Source organism: Hibiscus syriacus, unplaced genomic scaffold (assembly GCF_006381635.1).
Source record: "Hibiscus syriacus cultivar Baekdansim isolate YM2019G1 unplaced genomic scaffold, ASM638163v2 tig00003398_pilon, whole genome shotgun sequence".
Lineage (NCBI taxonomy): Eukaryota > Viridiplantae > Streptophyta > Magnoliopsida > Malvales > Malvaceae > Hibiscus > Hibiscus syriacus.
The window spans coordinates 2,134,903-2,155,583 of record NW_024061969.1 but is presented as its reverse complement, the minus strand read 5'-3'; the positions used below and the strand labels follow the sequence as shown (position 1 = coordinate 2,155,583).

The 20,681-nt window shown below is 32.8% G+C and overlaps 1 long non-coding RNA gene across 1 annotated transcript in view; it reads left to right on the top strand.

Moving 5' to 3' along the window:
- The window catches only part of LOC120176353, a 38,220-nt gene that overhangs the window by 2,677 nt on the left and 14,862 nt on the right, over positions 1-20,681 (top strand). Inside the window, exon 3 of the long non-coding RNA XR_005521317.1 lies at positions 3,747-3,755. This is a non-coding gene — a long non-coding RNA (uncharacterized LOC120176353). The remainder of the gene's footprint in view (positions 1-3,746; positions 3,756-20,681) is intronic.

Sequence of the window (20,681 nt, the reverse complement as noted above, 5' to 3'; positions counted from 1 at the left end):
AGGGTTTGCATAATATTTACTATATATAATATATTAGTATTTTAAAATAATTAAATAATATATTTAATAATAATAATATATCTATAATCATTTATTATATTTTAAATGATTAAAATTATTAATTTTATAATAATTGGTTACATTGTTTATTATTAAATACTATATTTTAACATTATAAAAATAAAAAACCGCTAAAACTTTAAATATATTATAAATATAAATGAGTAAATTAACAATTTATATAAAATCGGGTTGGAACAATGATTTTTAACTGAAATATAGTCTCACCCCAACTCAAAGTTATCTATTATATAACTCGTCATACCTCGAACTCAAAATTTTAAAAAAATTGTAACAAGAAAATTATCATAGGTGTGGGCCTGGCTGAGCCTTTTGTAACTTCAAAAATTCATGAGCTTAACATAGATAGGTGTCACAACCTGAAAATAATAATAATAAATGTAAGCAATTTGGTGAAATTTTAGGGTCAAATTAAAAGTTTCCAGAACTAGTAGGTTATTTTAGAAGTAGAAGGAAATTCAGGGACCGAGACTTGAATTTCACCATTTTGTGTCAGCAGGCATTTCTAATAAATACGTTGAATTTGTTTCTAGGTGCAAATTAGAAACCAATTCTTAAAACTTCCTCCCCCCATACCTTCCTTTGAAGACCGATTTCTCCACCGTCTGACCACCGTTCGTCGATCCAAAACCACCATCATGTTTGTCGTCGACTCGTGAACAAAACCCCATAAACCTCTCATCTTGAAACATTGTCTAAAGTCGTGAATTTTGATTCAAAGTTTCAAAGTTTTTTTTAACACCATCGCCATGAAAATGATCGATTCATCGTCGATCGTTGCTCTATTTTCGACACCTCTCGAACCATCGTGTTCCTTGTGTCGTTCCAAGTCCACCGGTGTCATTCTTGTCTCCGTCGTCGTCGGCGCGTGAGGGAGGTGAGGAAGTTAAAGTTTTTGATGTTTGAAATCGAGCTCTCCACCGTTCAAAATTTTAAACCAAGCTTGGTAAGTATCTCAAAATCCCATAAAATAATTTTAGAAAATTTTCTGGAATTTTTCGGGACTCCCAGGCCATCGCACGCGCCGCCCCTGCACGTGGGGAATGTTCACGCATGGTGAATAGCTTTAAAACCAGTTGACCCGAACCGGTCTGACCTGACCTGGTCTTACCCGAACCGACTGCCCGACCCGACCTGTTGAGCCGTTGATCATTTATCGACCGTTGACCATTGACCGACCATAGACCGTTGACTTTGACCAAAAAGTCAAATTTTTGAAAAGTCATATTTTATGTTTTTCGACATCCTAAGTCCGATTGCGAGTCCGTTTTGCCAAATTATAGCCCGAAAGCCCCGGATCTAGCTTGTTCACCAAAAAAATGCTTAGTATTTTAGCGTTTTGCTTATTTATTTAAGATATGGTTATGGAATTGATCCAACAAGATATTTTTATGAAGGTACTCATGTTTCACCTGAACGAGGGATAGTTAGGTTTAGTGTTTTCCGTTCGTCAAATTTACTCGATTCGCATTCTACAAGAATTACCTGTAGGTTTCCGTAAATTATTTAAAGAAAGGTTAAGATTATTCATATTAAGATTCCAATATGGATTTTTCTGATTCATAGGATCTAGCGCTACCGCAGATTGTGATCGAAAGACTCAGTAGTATGCTTCCCTATCCGATTACTCAGACTGTTACAGGTGTGTTTCCTGACAGTGTTACCTTACTGTTTCAAATTATCTATCTGAATACTGTTTATTTGATATCTAATTTACTTCATACTTATGATATGATTTATGCTTATTGTATATTTTTATACCTGATTTCTGAATATTGCTTATTCGACATCTGATTTACTGTGTATTACTAATTTGATTTCTAATTCCAGTATTTCTGCATATGATTTCCAAGCATGAAACATTTTCAAGTTTTAAAGGATTTATCATTATTTTTACTTGAATACATTCATGTTTATTAATGCCATTGGGGGTATTGTTAGAGGAAGATTATCTGCAGGCTCCTCGACTTTGTGCTCAAGGCCTAAATGGTTGTGCCGTTGGGTGTATGGTTCTGGAGAACCAACACATTATGATGTGAACGGATGGGGGTAGTGTTCATGTTTTTAAAACATGTTTTGATAAATCGATTTTACTGAAATATTTTATATGTATGTTTTTTACACTATATGGAGCACACTGGGCTTTTAATCTCATTCTGTAAACTTTACCCTTTGCAGATAACACCAGACTGTAAACTAGCAGATTTGGTATCAGGGGAGATCAACTACTTTTACTTTTGTACGACTGTATATCTCTATATGTTTTTCAGTTGTATTTGGTGATATGTGTTTTGCTATCGTTTTGGATATATCAATATTACCAATATTTTGTTCCGTAAATGTTTTATACGGTTTTCTGTGGTATTTTGATATGTAAATGTTTTATACGATTTTCTAGAATATGTATTCATATATATTTATTGTATAAATCTTTATTATGGATAAATTTCATGTTATACAGAGACATGGATTTGAATGTCGTTTTAAATATAGAAAGAATATCTAAATGCGATATGTGACTGCCTAGTTTGGGTCTAATGTTCAGGCTGGGCCTAGGGGGTTAAATTTGGTACTATCAGAGCCTTTAGTTTTAAAAACTAGGAATGTGGCTGAGTCCTAAACTCAGGATTTTTAAGAAATTTTGATATTTTCAAAAATGTGTCATCATCTTTTATAAGTTATTTTTTTCAAGATCCCTGATCCTGGTCTGACTTATGTTCAAATTCTTTCTGTAGAGCTTTAGATATCTATCCAATGAGTGCTACTAGAGGTCGTAACCCAGGCCTTGGTTGTGGCCATAGTCGAGGGCGAGTCACTCGACCTTCTATCACGATAAATGACCCGATGTCACCACGTTATCCTCCTATTTTATATGTAGATCTGTCTATTTCTTATGATGATCCAGCCACTCTTGTGATATACCCTCCTATCACTGAATACGATGATACTGACATGGATGATGACGTAATTAATAGAGTTGTATTTCGCATGATTCGGAGAGCTGCTAGAGTCCTACTAATATGACCACGATCTAGATTTTGAAGTATTTGGTAGTTGCTGGAGTAGTTCCATTTGAAGGTATTACTGGTGGACCTCCGACTGACGTTGAGTATTGGATGGAGGATACAAAGATAATTATGGATGAGATGGATCTGAGGCCTGAACAGAATTTAAAGAGAGCCCTAGCTATGCTGATGAAAGAGAGTTTTAGATGGTGGCAATCGATTTAAGGTAGTATTTCAGGGAATCAGTTAGTATGGGATCTTTTTAAGACACGTTTTTGAAGTTTCTACATCGGAGAAAGATATCTGCAGGAATGATGCCAGGTTTTTCAGAATTTAGAACATGGTAATATGTCTATTATGGACTATGAGATTGAGTTTATAAGACTGAGTCGTCATGCTATTGGACTTATTGATACTGAGTTAGATCGGTGCTTGAGGTTCGAGAGTGAACTTAGGTATGAGATTAGGAGTCGAGTTGCTACCCACCGGGAAATAAATTTTGATACTTTGGTTGAGATACCAAGACCGCCGAGGAGATCGAACGAGTGGGTATGGAGCGCAGAAGAGATCGAGATCGAGATCGATTTAGGAGACCTTCTGGTTCCAATGATTCTTCTGCACACTCCAACAAGAGAGGTAGGGGTGGGTCTTTTCAGAGAGGTGGAGTGAGTGTCAGACCTGTGGCATCCGATTCTTCAGATGTTTCGCCTTCTATACATGGTGTTCTTATGGGTCGTAGCCTTTTCAACCATGTGATTATTGTGGGAAACTTCATCTTAGGGGATGTAGGAAGAAATTGGGTACCTGTTTTAGATGTGGTACTGGTGACCATATTATAAGGGATTGTACAGTGTCAGCTCCTATAATTCAGACACCAGCTCGTAGTCAGAGTACTGTTCAGACTCCAGCAGGGAGTCATAGTCAGGACAGAGCGCTAGGATTGGCTAGTAGAGGTCGAGAATCTCAGAGTAGGGGTCCAGTAAGATCTTAGGCCAAACAGCCTAAATTGGTATATACTTATAGGATTCGACAACATTGCGATGGGCCTAATATAATTGCATATATTGTTACTATTCATTCAATTCCCTATTTGCATTGTTTGATAGTGGTTCTAAAAATTCCTATGTATCACATTCCATTTCTAAGGGTTTGAATATTCCTATTGAGAATACTAAGAATTCAGTGACAGTTCAAAGTCCCTTAGGCAAGTCCATAGAGTTAGATCGTATTTTTGGAGGGTGTCCTATAACGATCCATGGGGAGATTTTTCTGGCCGACCTGATAGAGTTACCTTTGGAAGAGTTTGATTTGATTATTGGAATAGATGGATTGAACAAACATCGAGTCAATCTCGATTATGAGAACAAGAGAGTTGTTCTGAAGACCCTAGATAATCAAAACATTGTAATGATCGGGGAACGTTGTGGATTTTTGACGAATATTGTGTTTGCTTTGGTAGCTGAGAAGATGATCAGGAAGGGTTCCTAGGTGTTTCTTGCATATATTTTGGACACTATAAGTTCTCTATTTCATATTGAAAGCCTCCAAATTGTCAAGGAATTTCCCGATGTTTTTCCTGAAGAGTTGCTTGGATTACAGCCGGATAGGGAAGTTGAGTTTAAGATTGAAGTCTATTTTGGTTCCACCTCAGTTTTAATGGATACTTACCATTTGGCCCCAAAAGAGCTTAAGGAACTGAAAGTTCAACTCAAGGAGTTGTTGGATAGGGGATTTATTCGACCCAATGTATCACCGTGGGGACCCCCAGTTATTTTTGTCAAGATACAAGATGAGAAATTGAGACACTGTATTGATTATAGAAAACTGAACAAGCTCAGGTTAAAAACAAATATCATCTTCCCATGATCGATGATCTGTTTGACCAATTTCGAGGGCTTCTATTTTTTTAAAGATATACTTGAGATCTGGTTATTACCAACTTAAAATAAAATATTATGATGTCCCGAAGACTTCTTTTCATACTTGGTATGGACATTACAAGTTTTTAGTGATTTCATTCGGGTTAACTAATGCCCCAGCTGCTTTTATGGATCTGATGCATCAGGTGTTTCGATCTTATCTGGACTAATTTGTAGTTGTGTTCATCGATGATATACTGGTGTATTCTTGAATGAAGTAGAGCATGATGAGCATTTAAGGATTGTTCTACAGACTCTAAGGTAAAATAAGTTATATGTCAAGTTGAGCAAGTGTGAGTTCTGGCTCAGCGAAGTGACTTTTCTTGGACATATCGTTTTTGCTGAGGGTATTCTGGTGGATCCGAGCAAAGTGAAGGCTATTCTGAACTGGAAACAACCCAATAACGTCTCTGAGATCCGTAGTTTCTTGGGCTTAGTTGGTTATTACTGTCGTTTCGTTGAGGGGTTCTCCATTATTGCATCTCATCTGACGAAACTATTGAGGAAAGATGTTCCATTTGTTTGGTCTGAGATCCAACAAGATATCTTTGAGAAATTGAAGATTGTTCTAATTCAAGCCCCAGTGCTGATTCAACCTGAGTCTGGGAAAGATTTTTTCTGTCTACAGTGATGCTTCTCACTCTGGATTAGGAATGCAAGATAGGAAGATTTTTGCTTATGTGTCACGTTAGTCAAATCTGCATGAGCGTAACTATCCTACTCATGATCTAGAGTTAGCTACCGCGGTTTTTGCTTTAAAGATCTAGAGACACTACCTCTACGGGGAAAAGTGGTATATCTATACCAATCATAAGAGTCTGAAGCATCTGCATACTTATAAAAAATTGAATTTGAGACAGCGTCACTGGTTGGAGCTTCTAAAGGACTATGATTGTGAGATAGAGTATCATCCAGGGAATGCTAATGTGGTGGTCGATGCCTTGAGTCATAAGGCGATAACAGATCTGAGAGCCTTATTCACCAGCTTTAGTTTATTTGAGGACAATAGTCTGTTAGCAGAGTTACAAGTCAAACCCACTTTGGCCGAGGAGATTAAGGCCAAATAGCTCCTTGATAGCTAATTACTTCCCATTATTGATCAAGTTAAGTAGGGATTAAGTTCATAGTAAACGTTGGATCAGGATGGTATTTTGTGCTTTCACGGTCGTTATTGCGTCCCTAAAGATGATGAGTTGAGATGGGTTATTCTTCAGGAGGCTCATAGTAGTCCTTATGCTATGCATCCCGGCGGGGACAAAATGTACAATAATCTCAAAGAGCGCTACTTTTGGATTGGTATGAAGAAGAATATTTCAAATTTTGTAGCGAGATGTTTGACTTGTCTGCAGGTTAAGACATAGCACCAACATTCGTCTGGATTGTTACAATAAATTAAGATTCCTTAGTGGAAATGGGAGCGCTTTACGATGGACTTCGTTACTGGTCTTCCTCTGACTCATTCTAAAAAAGATTCTGTTTGGGTGATTGTTGATCGACTTACCAAGTCAGCTCACTTTATCCCTGTTCGGGTTAATTATTCTTTGGATAAACCGACTAAATTGTACATTTTTGAGATCGCTAGACTTCATGGTGTTCCACTGTCTATCATATCTGATAGAGATCTGAGGTTACTTCCAAGTTTTAGAAGGCTTTACATGAGGATTTGGGTACTCGTTTGAATTTCATTACAGCTTTTCATCCACATACTGATGGTCAGTCTGAGCGAGTTATTCAGGTGTTGGAGGATATGTTACGGGGTTGTGTGATTGTCTTACGTGGTAGCTAGGAAGATTTCTTGTTATTAGCCGAGTTTGCTTACAATAATAGCTACCAGACAAGTATTCGAATTGCACCATTCGAGGCTCTATATGGATGTAGATGTTGTATTCCTATATGTTGGACAGAGTTGTATGATATAAAAACTTTGGGTCCAAACTTGGTTCGAGAGAGTGAAGATATTTTCAGATTGATCTGTGATAGTCTAAGAGAGTCATTTGATAGGCATAAATTATACGTAGACCATCGATAAAAGGATATCAAGTTTGAGGTGGGGATCAGGTTTTTCTCAAGGTATCTCCATGGAAGAAGGTATTGAGATTTAGTCGTAAGGTTAAGCTGAGTCCGATATTTATTGGGTCATATTATATTCTGAAGAAATTCAGACTTGTTGCTTCTCAACTTGATTTGCCTCCCCATCTCATTCATATTCATGATGTTTTTCTTGTATATATGTTAAGGTGATACCGTCAAAATCCAGGTCACATAATTCAGGTTGAAGAGGTAGAGTTAAGACTTGATTTGTCATATGAGGAGGAGCCATTTCAGATTTTAGAAAGGGATGAGCGAGTTCTTTAGAATATGTGTATTCCTACGGCCAAATTTTGACGGAGTAATCGTGGCCCCTCAGAAGCTACTTGGGAAACATTGGAGTCAATAGAGACTCAGTTTCCTCATCTATTTCCATAAGGTAAATTTTGAGGATTAAATTTCTTGTAGAGGGGGAGAATTGACACAACCTGAAAAAAATAATAAATATAAGTAATTTGGAGAAATTTTAGGGTCAAATTAAAAGTTTCCAGAACTAGTAGGCCGTTTTAGAAGTTGAAGGAAATTCAGGGACCAAGCCCTAAATTTCACCATTTTGTGTCGGCAGGCATTTCTAATAAATGCGTTGAATTGGTTTCTAGGTGTAAATCAGAAACCAATTCTTAAAACTTCCTCCCCGTATTCCTTTCTTCCAAGGTCGATTTCTCAACCGTCTGGCCATCGTTCGTCGATCCGAAACCACCATCGTGTTCATCGTCAACCGATGAAAAAAACCCCGTAAACTTATCATCGTTAAACATTGTCTAAAGCCGTGAATTTTGATTCAAAATTGGAATTTTTTTAACACCACCGCCGTGAAAATCATCGATTCATCATCGACCGTTGCTCCATTTTTAACACCTCCCTCACCATCGTGTTCCTTGTGTCGTTCCGAGTTTACTAGTGTCCTTCTTGTCTCCGTCATTGCCCGTACGTGAGGGAGGTGAGGAAGTTAAAGGTTTTGAATTTTAAAATCGAGCTCTCAGTCGTTCAAAATTTTGAACTGAGCTTGATAAGTGTCTCAACATCCCATAAAATAATTTTAGAAAATTTATTAGAATTTTTTGGGTCTCCCAGGCTACCCCACGCGCGACCCCTATGCGTGGGAAATGCCCACGCATGGTGGACAGCTTTAAAATCGGTTGACCCGACCCGACCAGTTTATTGTTGACCGACCATTGACTATCGACCGACCGTAGACTTTGACCAAAAATTCAAAAATTTTCAATAGTCATATTTTATGTTTTTCGTTGTCTTAATTCCAATTTCGAAGTCCGTTTTTCCAAATTCTAACCCGAAAGCCCCGAATTGAGCTCGTTAATCAAAAACTGCTTAGTATTTTTTACCATTTTTTCTTATTTATTTGAGATATGGTTATGGACTTGATCCAATAAGATATTTTTAGGAAGGTACTCATGTTTCACTTAAACGAGAGTCAATTAGGTCCGGTGTTTTTCGTTCGTCAGATTCACCTGATCTGCGTTCTATAAGAATTATCCGTAGGTTTCCATAAATTATTTAAATAAATGTTAAGATTATTCATATTAGGATTCTAATTTGGATTTTTCTGATTCATAGGATCTAGTGCTGCCGCAGATCGTGATCGACAGACTCAATAGTAGGCTTCCCTATCCAATTATTCAGAATGTTACAGTTGTGTTTCCTGATAGTGTTACTGTTTTAAATTATCTATCTAAATACTGTTTATTTGATATCTGATTTACTGCGTACTTCTGATGTGATTTCTGGTTACGGTATATTTTTATACCTGATTTTGAATATTGCTTATCCGACATATGATTTTCCGTATATTACTGATTTGATTTCTGATTTTCGTATTTCTATATATGATTTCCAAGAATGAAACATTTTCATGTTTTAAAGGATTTATCTTCATTTTTACTCGAATACATTCATGTTTATTACTGTCATTGAGGGGCATTATTGGAGGAAGATTATCTGTAGGCTCCTCGACTTTGTGCTCAGGGCCTAAATGGTTGGGCGGTTGGGTGTATGGTTCTGGGGAACCTAGACATTATGATGTGAACGGATGGGGATATTGTTCATGTTTTTAAAACATGTTTTGATAAATCAATTTTACTGAAATATTTTATATGTATGTTTTTTACACTGTATAGCGCACACTGGGCTTTTTAGCTCATTCTGTAAATTTTACCCTTTTCAGATAACAGCATTCCGTAAACTACCAGATTTGGTATCATGGGAGATCAACTACTTTTACTTTTGTACAACCGCATATCTCTATACATTTTTCAGTTGTATTTGGTGACATATGTTTTGATATCGTTTTGGATATATCTGTATTACTGATATATTGTTCCGTAAATGTTTATACGGTTTTCTATGGTATTTTGATATGTATGTGTTTGATACGGTTTTCTAGAATATGTATTCATATATGTTTATCGTATAAATCTTAATTATGGATAAATTTCATGTTATACGGAGACATGGATTTCAATGTTGTTCTATATATAGAAAGAATCTTTGAATGCGATATGTGACCGCCTAGGTTTGGGTCTAACATTCAGGCTGGGTCTAGGGTGTTACAGTAGGGATGGGCATGGGTAGGGTAGGGTCAGGTCGGGTTTTTAGTCCACCTGACCATACCCGAGAATAAAGGATCCTCCACCTGAGACTCGACCCTACCCGACCAAAACAAAACTTCACCATACCCGAACCCAATTTGACATATAACTTAGAAACCTGACCCGACCTGAAATAATAATAAAATAATATTTTTATTCAATAAAAAAGAGACTTAATTGAAAAAATTATATTTATAGGGGTATTATTATAATTATTCCTAAATATATAAGATAAAATTATATATTTTTTCTAGTCGGGTCGGATATTTTTTACCCTAAATCCGAACCCGACCCGACCCGATTAGGTCAAGTCAGTTCGGAACCCGTCGGGTTCAGGTCCTGTGCCCAACCCTAAACATATATAAGGTTAGCACAACATTATTTTATAAACCGTTGAAATATCAAATATTATTATGAATTTTTTTAAGGTTAAATTATACTAGTGACATCTTACGTTTTTGATCCGTTTAGTTTTTGTCACCGGTTTAAAAAGTTTTTGGATTTGGTTACTTTTATCTTTGGTCCTTATTATTAGTAAAAATGGTTAAATTTGAACTTGACCTCTGAATTTAGATAAAATATTAACTTGAACTTAAAATTTACATAAAATAATCTAACTCTTAAACCCTATATAAAATATGAATGGACTCCTAATTTCAGTCAAAGTTAACGTATGTACTCTCCATTCATCGTTGTCGTCGTCCACCATCAGTTTTCATCACTAGTCATCGTTGTTGGTTGTCATGTCAGCATGTGATGCCATGTAAGTTTGATACATGATCTTCATACGTTGATTGTTTGTTGACTAACGATTATCATCCACATAGGAACTCTTTTTTCCCAAATGAAATGTTAGAGGTTATAGTGCTTGGCTATATATAGATAGGTTCCAATCACACAGTGAAATATTTATTAGTTTTACACAGATTTTGTACCGTTAGTGAAAATAGAAAAGTGGGATTAACAATAGAAAATGAGAAGATATTCAATGAAAAAAATTAACGAATTAATCTCATTCATCTATCTCTACTCATCTAATAGACTTAAATATGTATATAACTAAAAATATTTTACACAATATAAATGGATCCTTATATATACTTCAAATCCTAAATTTTGATTTCAAGATTAATCAAGTTGTTGAAGAATAACTAAATTATAACAAATTCAATAATCTTAAACATCCAGCCTCATGCATTTTTTTTTCTTTTTTTTCTTTTTACTAAATTCCTTCAGTTCAATATTAAAATCATTAACAATACTAGTCAACAATTTAATTCTCAATCCTAGTCAACAAATTAATAAAACAATCCCAATCATCATCAATTTTAGTTTAAGATTCATATCAGATACGATCATCATCAATTAAATAACTCTATAAATGAACTAAACGAACACGAACAAAAATATGTTCATGTTTGTTCGTTCAATTTTAACTGAACATGACAATTAAATAAATATATTTTTTTTATTAAATCTCATATTCAAATTTGATCTGACCTATTAACATTTGTGAATAATAAATTTTATTAAATCTATAAATGCATTTAAGATTTTTATTAATGTTACTTATTCTATTAATTTTGTTCATAAAATTTAAGGGAGAAATCATATTATCTATAAGACAAAAGTCCATAATTGCATCATTTTCCTCTTTCCAAACCTTCTATGGTCAAGTTGATCCACGTGAATTGCTTTGTCACCAAGATCCACGTGTTTTTATATATGTTTTGCTAATGTTCAAGTTGATGACTAGGTTGATCGAAGGACTTAATTGAAACGATATTAGTACTTTAAGAAGTAAATTAGAACAATTAAATTTGGGGACCAATTCAAAATATGATACATAATTTAGGGATGTTTAATGCAAATAGCATAAGTATTAAATATACAATCTCTACTCATTCTCAATTTCTAACATTGAGGTTTTTTCATGATCTCTATATTTTACCTTTATAATTGAGGGTTCTTGATTTTGGTTATTTTCTATATAATTATTAAAGTAATAATTTTTTTTTTCATTTTATAGAGTCTAAATTAACATGAGATTCAATCAGAACAATAATTTATTTAAAGAAAATTTTAATTATCTTCTAATTTGATAAGATAATTTTATTATAAAAGCCTTGATTATTTTTTGAAAATACTTTATAAAAGGAGGTCTCCTAATTTCGGGTTGATTAAGATTAAATTAACATAAGAAAGTATATGTCATTATCGACATTATTTTTCTTTTACTTCTTATTCTTTGAGGTTAATTTTTTTTCCAAATGGTGAATGATGATGATGGTGCACAAGGAAAATTAAATAAAAATATCAATAATGGGTTTGATTTAAATTGATATATTATTTTATTATTTATTATTTTTATAATTTAAACACTTTTATATTTTTTAAACTTAATTTTATTTTTATAAAAACTTCTATAGTTTCACCATGACTTGAAGTTATAAAATATATAACTCATCTTTCCCCAAACTCGAAATTTTAAAAAAAGTCCCTATAAAATCGAGTCGAGACCCGTTGAGCTCAAGTATTTTGACCATCCTTAAGTGTGAAACTCGTCAAGATTAGGATAACCACGACCATTCACGCCATAAGAACCTTTAAATATCTCACTTCCAAATTGGCCAATTCACCTAACTTAACATGTTTATCTATTTTGATCTCCAGATATATACATAACAGAACACCCTGGATGAAAATTAGTAAGATCACAAAAAGATTTCTCCCTTTCTTGAGTGTTATCTTCAGAATTCTTCGTATTGGACAAAGTCTTCAACAATATCCTCTTGTTATTGTTTTCTTTTTCCTTGAAAAGTAAAAAATGTCACATTAAAAATCCCTCATTTTAATACCCCAAAAATTTAGATAATGACCAAAATGAAATTTTTTGAAAGTTTGATGGTCAAAGTAGAAAATTGGGAAAATTTTAAGGAATTAAGTGGTTATTTTTCCAAAAAGAATGCTATTCGATAAATGGATTTGGTTAGGGACCAAAATATAAATTTTTAAAGTTTGTTGATCAAAGTATAAACTTTGGAAACGTTTAGGGACTAAATGGTAATTTTAAAAAGTTATCATTAGCTTCAAAAATAAAAGAAAATATATATTATTTTTACATTTTTAAATGTTATAAATAATATTTAAGGGTTTAATTTGATGTTTAATTTGGACCCTTAGATTAAAGTGTCAAGATTGTGATTTTTGGGAAAAAAACAAGGGCAAATCGGTAAACTAAGATATTATTTGTTCATAATTGACTTATGGATGAGGATAAGGTCCAGGTTTCATGATTTGGAAGATGATAAGGATAAATATCTAGGTTTTTGTGGTAATTATGAAGTTTTATTAAGGATATATTGGTATTTTTCCAATTTAATGAATTTAATATTCATTAAATAATAAATTAAAGGATGATAAGCATGAAAAATATCTAAAATTTCATGCCAAAGTGTTCATCTCTTCTCCATGGACGTGATCTATACCAAGGTAAGGGAAGAATATTTGTTTTCCATTTTTGAGCCAATTCCTTTGGAATTCGAGTTATGCCGTGAAATAGGAAAGTGATATACGCGAAAAAGGCTATCAATTGGTACCAATATTTCTTTCTAATCTTGCTGGAAGAATTCAAAGATCCCAAATCTAAGGGTTTATGTTCATGATAAGGTTCATGAAATTGATGGTAAATCTTGATGTTTTTGAGGTTGTAGATTCATTTTCAAGCTTGATTGATAGTTAAAACATGTTCAATCTTCCTAGAAATAATTCTTCAAAATTCGGCCAAAAGAGGAACTTTGTGTTATGATAGAGTTGATTAGGGATTTAATTGTAGATATATTATAAGGTTGATTTAAAGTTGATTTCATGCTTGAATCGAATCAAAATTGAGCAAAATCATGAAAACATAGTTTTAAAGGATAAAGAATTTGGTTATGATGTATTTGAGTGAGAAAAATTATGGAAAATTATATAAGGTCAGGAAATGATGTAGGAAATATTCTACAAGCTTTAGAACAATTTTGGGAGCATTTTGTAATTTTTTGAAAAGTTAGGGAACTAATTCGATAATTTTTGAAAAGTTGTCAATGGTTGTATAATTGTTTAATAGTTTATCTATTATACTGGAAAATATTGTTTTAGAAATTAAATGAGTGTTTAGATGTGAAATATGACTATTTTAGAAGTTTGAAAAGATTGGTGATTTAAGTACAACATTTACATAGTTGGGGTACTTAAATGTAATTATGCCTTTGCAAAAGCATTTGAATGATAATAATTTCAATTTTGGAATTTTTTATATTAAGAATATAAGTGATAAAATGGTGAAAGACCATTTTTTTTAAATTGGAAAAGTTGGTGCCAATGTTTAAAGGAATTATTAAGTATCTTATGGAGTTGTTATGGGATGTGTTTATGTTAGTACAATACTAACATATGTATCGTAATGAATTTGTGATTTATACAGATAGTGATTGATTTGTGATCGAAGCAAGTCAAATAGAAAAGGGTTTATTGTGGACAATAGAGGGGTGAATATTTTGGAATTTATAAAGTGTCATGGCGAGTGCAATACATGCATGACGTGGTACATAGATGTTTTACACATCATGTACATAGATGTTTTATAGATCATCATGAAGACTTGCGATAGGTCGGCCTTGTTCACATCGACATGATATTATATCATTTTTATAACTTCGACATGACATTGAAATGTCTTAGTATGAAATTATAATGCATTGATCATGAATAATGTGATATTTTACCATGAATTTTATTTTGGGTATGAATTGTCCAATGTTAAATTATGATAGTATACTTTGCCATGGATGGATCAAATAAAATAGACTATAGCCCAAGTAAGTTATTGAGGGATAGGGTATAGTTGGCATGCCATAGAGTATAGCAGCTGCAAGTTTATATTACACTATAGTGTGTAAGAACACGTGTAATATGGTGGGCACGACCTTATGTGTAGCACTCGAATACCTAGGGTCCTCAGGGTTTTATATTAGGCTACTGTCTATGGTTTGTAGTTTATTGGTTAATAAATGGTAATCATGCAAATAAGCTTACGAGCTTATGGAATAAATGGCAAGTATATTGGTATGAAATTTCATATTCAGTTATATTATTTTGATCGTGGTAAAATATTAAATATGCTGGTAACGTGATTTTATGGTATTTTGATTTTGTCATTGAAATTCATACATGAGTTGTATTGCACTGTTTATTGTTTTAATTACCTCAGTAAGTGTGATGATTTTCACGCGTAGGTAAAAAGCCAAGAGTATAGTAAAGAGTACAAAGCACTCCGGACATCAATGAATATACTATAGTATCAGTAAGACATCCTATGATGTGATTTTGACTTAGTTAGTGGCATGTACTTATCAATGTCCTAGTTAATCTGTTAAATTATTTGCAACTGGTTTATAATGTCTAAACTAAATTGTTTTACTCAGTTTCAATATGGATAGCATAAATCCATATTAATATATGTTTTAAATAATATGTGATAGTTTGATGTGATATGGTATTTTATATTATCAGTACCATTTTAAGAAAATAAATTTTCAATCACTTTTGAATTGGAAAAAGGTTTTACGTAAATTTAGGTGACATTTATAATATGTATAGGTATAATTATATGGGTTATGAGTGTTATATTTTTTTGGCATCAGAGCTACAGGTTTAGCCAATTCTATGACTAAATCGAGGTTGTTTTGAGTTAAAAAGTGTATACATGCCACTAGGTTTTCAAAACTTACTGATAGTTGTATATATATTGTGATGATGCTTATTGGGAGTAAAGTTACTCTTTACTAATGTAAGATGACGTTGATTGTGTTCAAATGTCAGAATCGAAAGACAAAGGTAAGAAATTTGAAAATGTTGAAAAGAAGGTCGAGATTGAAATCGACTCAAAGGGACCCGACATGACTTATGTAAAACACCTTAAAAAGGGTGAATGTTGTTAGGGATTTTCCTCCATTTTGTGGAAGAAATGCCCCAACTTTGAACGAAGTTTCTAAATTGGAAGAATCGATTAAAAAGTTTGAATGGCTTACAAGAAAAGTCGAATCAGATAAGGATCCAAAAGAGATTTTTGAATCTAGTGATGATTCTGAGGTTCCTCCAGGTAAGTTTAAATAAGTGAAAAAAATTTAAGTTAATCATTAAATTGTTTAAAGCATTGATGAATTGAGTAAGCGTTAATATGATGTACGCTAAAAGTTTACAGAAAGCTGAGTTATTTTGAATCAAATGAATATGAGTTGGATTGAGAATAGATATCAAGTCCATAAAACTTAATAGAGTTACCTTGCGAAGGTTAATTTGCGAAAATGAATTGTCTAACCATTCCATGCTATAATGAATTGTTGTTTAGATTGAGATGGATTCTCAAGACAATGAAAAGTGTCAAGTTTGTAATTATAAGAAGAAAAAAAAAAGTAAATTGGCTTAAGAGTGTGATTTTTGCATTAACTGCTATAAAGTTATTGCTACAAATTGTCAATTCTTCTTATTGAACAACATGGACATTTAGAGTTTCAATTAATATGGAAAATGTATCAACTGTTAAAAAATATTTTCATTGGATCTGTAAAAGTTATACAGATTTCCTTAAAAATGAATTAAGTAATTCTAAAGTAGAGATATTCAATTCAACTTGATAAAAAAATGTTATTATGGATGAAGACCTATGGGTCATGATATAAATGTTAGTCGAACAAATAGTAAATGTTCGATAAAGATTCAGGAGCTTATGTTACAAGTGAATCTTATGTGATTATCATTAATGAGTTTTAGATCATTTTGATAATGAGTTGGTTGTCTCTGCATTAAGGTTGGGTTAATGGTCGTAAGAAACGATTAATATAGAAAAATACGGAGAAATTAAGAATTTTAATGATTGATGAAAAAGTGAAATTATCACTAACGTGATATCAGCAATGGTTGTGATTAAGATGATGTAAAAAGAAATGATGCATAGCTTTTCTAGCTACGGTGATAAATACTCAAGTATCTGAAGTAAGATCAAATGATATTTCCATAACTCGGGAATTTATATATATCTTTTTAGATTTATTATTTGGGTTACCTCCAGATTGAGAGGTGGAAATTCAATATTTATAGCTATCAAGGCATTGATCATGTATATATGGGTTCATATCGAATGGTTACGATTGAGTTAAGAGAATAAAGAACTAATTGTAAGAGCTGCTATATTGAGGATTATTTAGACTGAGTATTTTACCTTGGGGTGCACTGGTGTTGTTTGTGAAAAAGAAAGATGGATCTATGCGATTATGCGTAGATTATCGACAGTTAAACAAAGTAACTATCAATAACAAATATCCTATTTTGAGGATTGATGATTTGTTAGATCAACTTAAAAGGAGCATCAATTTTCTCTAAAATTGATCTTCGATCGGGATATCACCAGTTAATGAATAAAGAGGAAGATGTTCCAAAGATAGTTTTCAGAAAACTGGATGGACACTATAAGTTTGTAATAATGCCGTTTGGTTTGAAAAATGCTCCAAAAAAATTCATGGATTTGATGAATCGAGTATTTAAATTTTACTTGGATTAATTTGAGTTGGTTTGTATTGATGACATTCTGGTATACTCGAATAAAAAGATAGAGCATGATGTTTATATTCGTACTGTGCTTGGAATACTTAAGGATAAAAAGTTATATTCCAAACTGTCAAAATGTGAGTTTTGGCTGTTAGATGTTGTTTTTCTTAGTCATGTTGTCTCGACAGAAGGATTCAGAGTTGATCCTAAGAAAGTTCAAGCAATAGTGGAGTGGAAACCTCCAAAGAATGTTATAGATGTCCGAAGTTGTTTTTGGGACTTGCTGGTTATTATCGAAGATTTGTGAAAAACTTTTCGATGGTTGTTTTTCTTTTTACCTAATCTCTTGAGAAATGATGTTTCATTTACTTGGAATAAGAAATGTAAATAGAGTTTTGAAGATCTAAAGAAGATTTTAACAGAAAAACCAGTTCTTGTACAACTGAAATCTGACAAAGAGTATGTGGTGTACAATGATGCATCTTATAATGGTTTGGGTTGTGTACATATGCAAGAAGGTAAGGTGGTAGCCTATGCTTCTCGACAATTAAAGACGCACGAGAAGAATTATCCTACTAATGATCTTGAGTTAACAGTGGTATTTTTTACTCTAAAAATTTGGCGTCATTATTTGTATGGTGAGAGATGCCACATCTACACGGATCATAAGAGTTTGAAATATTTGTTGACTCAAAAAGAGCTCAATTTGAGATAGAGAAGATGGATAGAACTTTTAAAGGACTTTGATTTGATCATTGATTATCATCCAAGTAAAGCAAATGTTGTAGAATATGCACTTAGTCGGAAAACTTTTGTAGCTTTGCGAGCTATGGATGTGCGATTATTGTTGAAAACAAATGGCACACTATTGGCTGAATTAAAAAATATAAAGTTGATGCTTTTAGATCGGATAATAGAGCTATAAAGAAAAGATGGAAGATGTTTGGAAAAGATTTCACTAGTGTATAAAAATGAGACTAAAGACTTTGAAATCAAGTCAGATTGGTGTCTATTTTATCAAGGAAGAATTTGTATTCCTCATGATGATGAGTTGAAGAAAGATATTCTTTCTGAGCCACATTATAGTCCACTAACTATACATCCAGGTGGGAAAAAAATGTATCAGAATGTAAAGAGTCATTTTGGTGGCCAGTAATGAAAAGAAACATTACTAAGTTTGTTCCTACATACTTGACATGTCAACAAATAAAAGCTGAGCATAAAGTGCTTTCGGAATTGTTGCAAATAATTTATATTCCAGAGTGGAAGTGGTAAAGAGTCACTATGGATTTTATTACTGGACTACCTTTGGCATCAAATAAAAAGGATTCCATTTGGGTGATAGTGACCGGTTAACTAAATCAACACATTTCATTTTGATGCGAATAGACTATGCATTGGAAAAATATACAGAGTTGTATATCAAGGAGATAGTTTGATTACAAGGAGTACTAATATCCTTTATATCCGAAAGGGATCCAAAGTTCACTTTAAGATTTTAGAAATCTTTGCATAAAGTTTTGGGTACTTGATTGAATTTCAGTATGATCTTTCATCCATAGACGGATGGTCAGTCAGAGAGTACTATTTAGATATTAGAAGATATGCTGAGAGCATGTGTGATTGATTTTAAGGAATCATGGGAAAAGAAAAGTATTTGCCTTAAGTAGAATTTTCCTACAATAACAGCTATCAGTTGAGCATCAGGATGGCTCCGTATGAAGCTTTATATGGGAGAAAATTCCGAATGCCATTAAATTGGTTCGAGTTAAAAGATCGAAATCTTGTTGGCCCAGATTTATTGAAAGAGATTGAGGATAATTTAAGATAATCTCAAGTTTGTATTTGATCGGTAGAAGTCTTATGCAGACTTGAAGCGAAAAGAGATTGAATTTCATAAAGGCAACAAAAATTTTCTTAAAGTTTCGCCTTGATAAAAGATTTTGCATTTTGGGCGCAAAGGGAAACTAAGTTTAAGATTGATTGGACCTTATGAGATATTAAAAAGAGTTGGACTGATGGTTTATTAGTTAGCATTAACTCCAGAAGTAATTGAGATCTAAAGTTAGATAAAGTATACAATATTTTTCATGTGTCGATGCTTAAAAAGTATCGATTGGATCTTTCACATATCATTTCATCGGAGGAAATTGAGATCTGACCAGATTTGACTTATGAAGAAGAAATAGTTCAGATCTTAACTCGAGAAATTAAAGAACTACGTAGTAAGATGATTCCTCTAGTCAAAGTACCTTGGAAAAAGCAAAAAGTCTTAAAATTCGAGGACAAATTTTATTTAAGGATGGGAGAATTGTAATACCCAAAAAATTTAGATAATGACCAAAATGAAAATTTTGAAAGTTTGATGGTCAAAGTAGAAAATTGTTAATAGTTTAAGGAATTAAGTGGTAATTTTTCGAAAAATAATGTAATTCCATAAATGGATTTGGTTAGGAACCAAAATACAAATTTTTAAAGTTTGGTGATTAAAGTATAAACTTTAGAAAGGTTTAGGGACTAAATGATAATTTTAAAAAGTTATCATCTTCTTAGAAAATAAAAGAAAATAAATATTATTTTCACATTTTTAAATGTTGGAAAATAATATTTAAGGGTTTAATTTCATGTTTAATTTGGACTGTTGGACTAAAGTGGCAAGATTGTGATTTTTGGAAAAAAAAGTAAGGGCAAATCGGTAAACTACGATATTATTTGTTCATAATTGACTTACAGATGAGGATAAGGTTCATGTGTCATGATTTGGAAGATGATAAGGATAAGTATCTAGGTTTTGTGGTAATTATGAAGTTTTATTAAGGTATATTGGTATTTTTCCAATTTAATGAATTTAGATGTGAAATATGACTATTTTGGAAGTTTGAAAAGATTGGTGATTTAAGTACAACATTTGCATAGTTGGGGTACTTAAATGTAATTATACCTTTGTAAAAGCATTTGAATGATAATAATTTTAATGCTGGAATTTTTAGTATTAAGAATCTAAGTGATAAAATGGTGAATGACCATTTTGTGTAAATTGGAAAAGTTGGTGCCAATGTTAAAAGGAATTATGAAGTGTTAAATATTTGGTAGAAAATGAGTTTCAAGTATATTATGGAGTTGTTATGGGATGTGTTTATGTTAGTACAATACTAACATATGTATCGTTATAAATTTGTGATTTATACAGATAATGATTGATTTGTGATCGAAGCAAGTCAAATAGAAAAGGGTTTATTGTGGACAATAGTGGGGCACATATTTTGGAATTTATAAAGTGTCAAGGTGAGTGCAATACATGCATGACACTGTACATAGATGTTTTATACATCATCAGGAGGACTTGTGATAAGTCGACCTTGTTTATATCAGCATGATATTATGTCATTTTT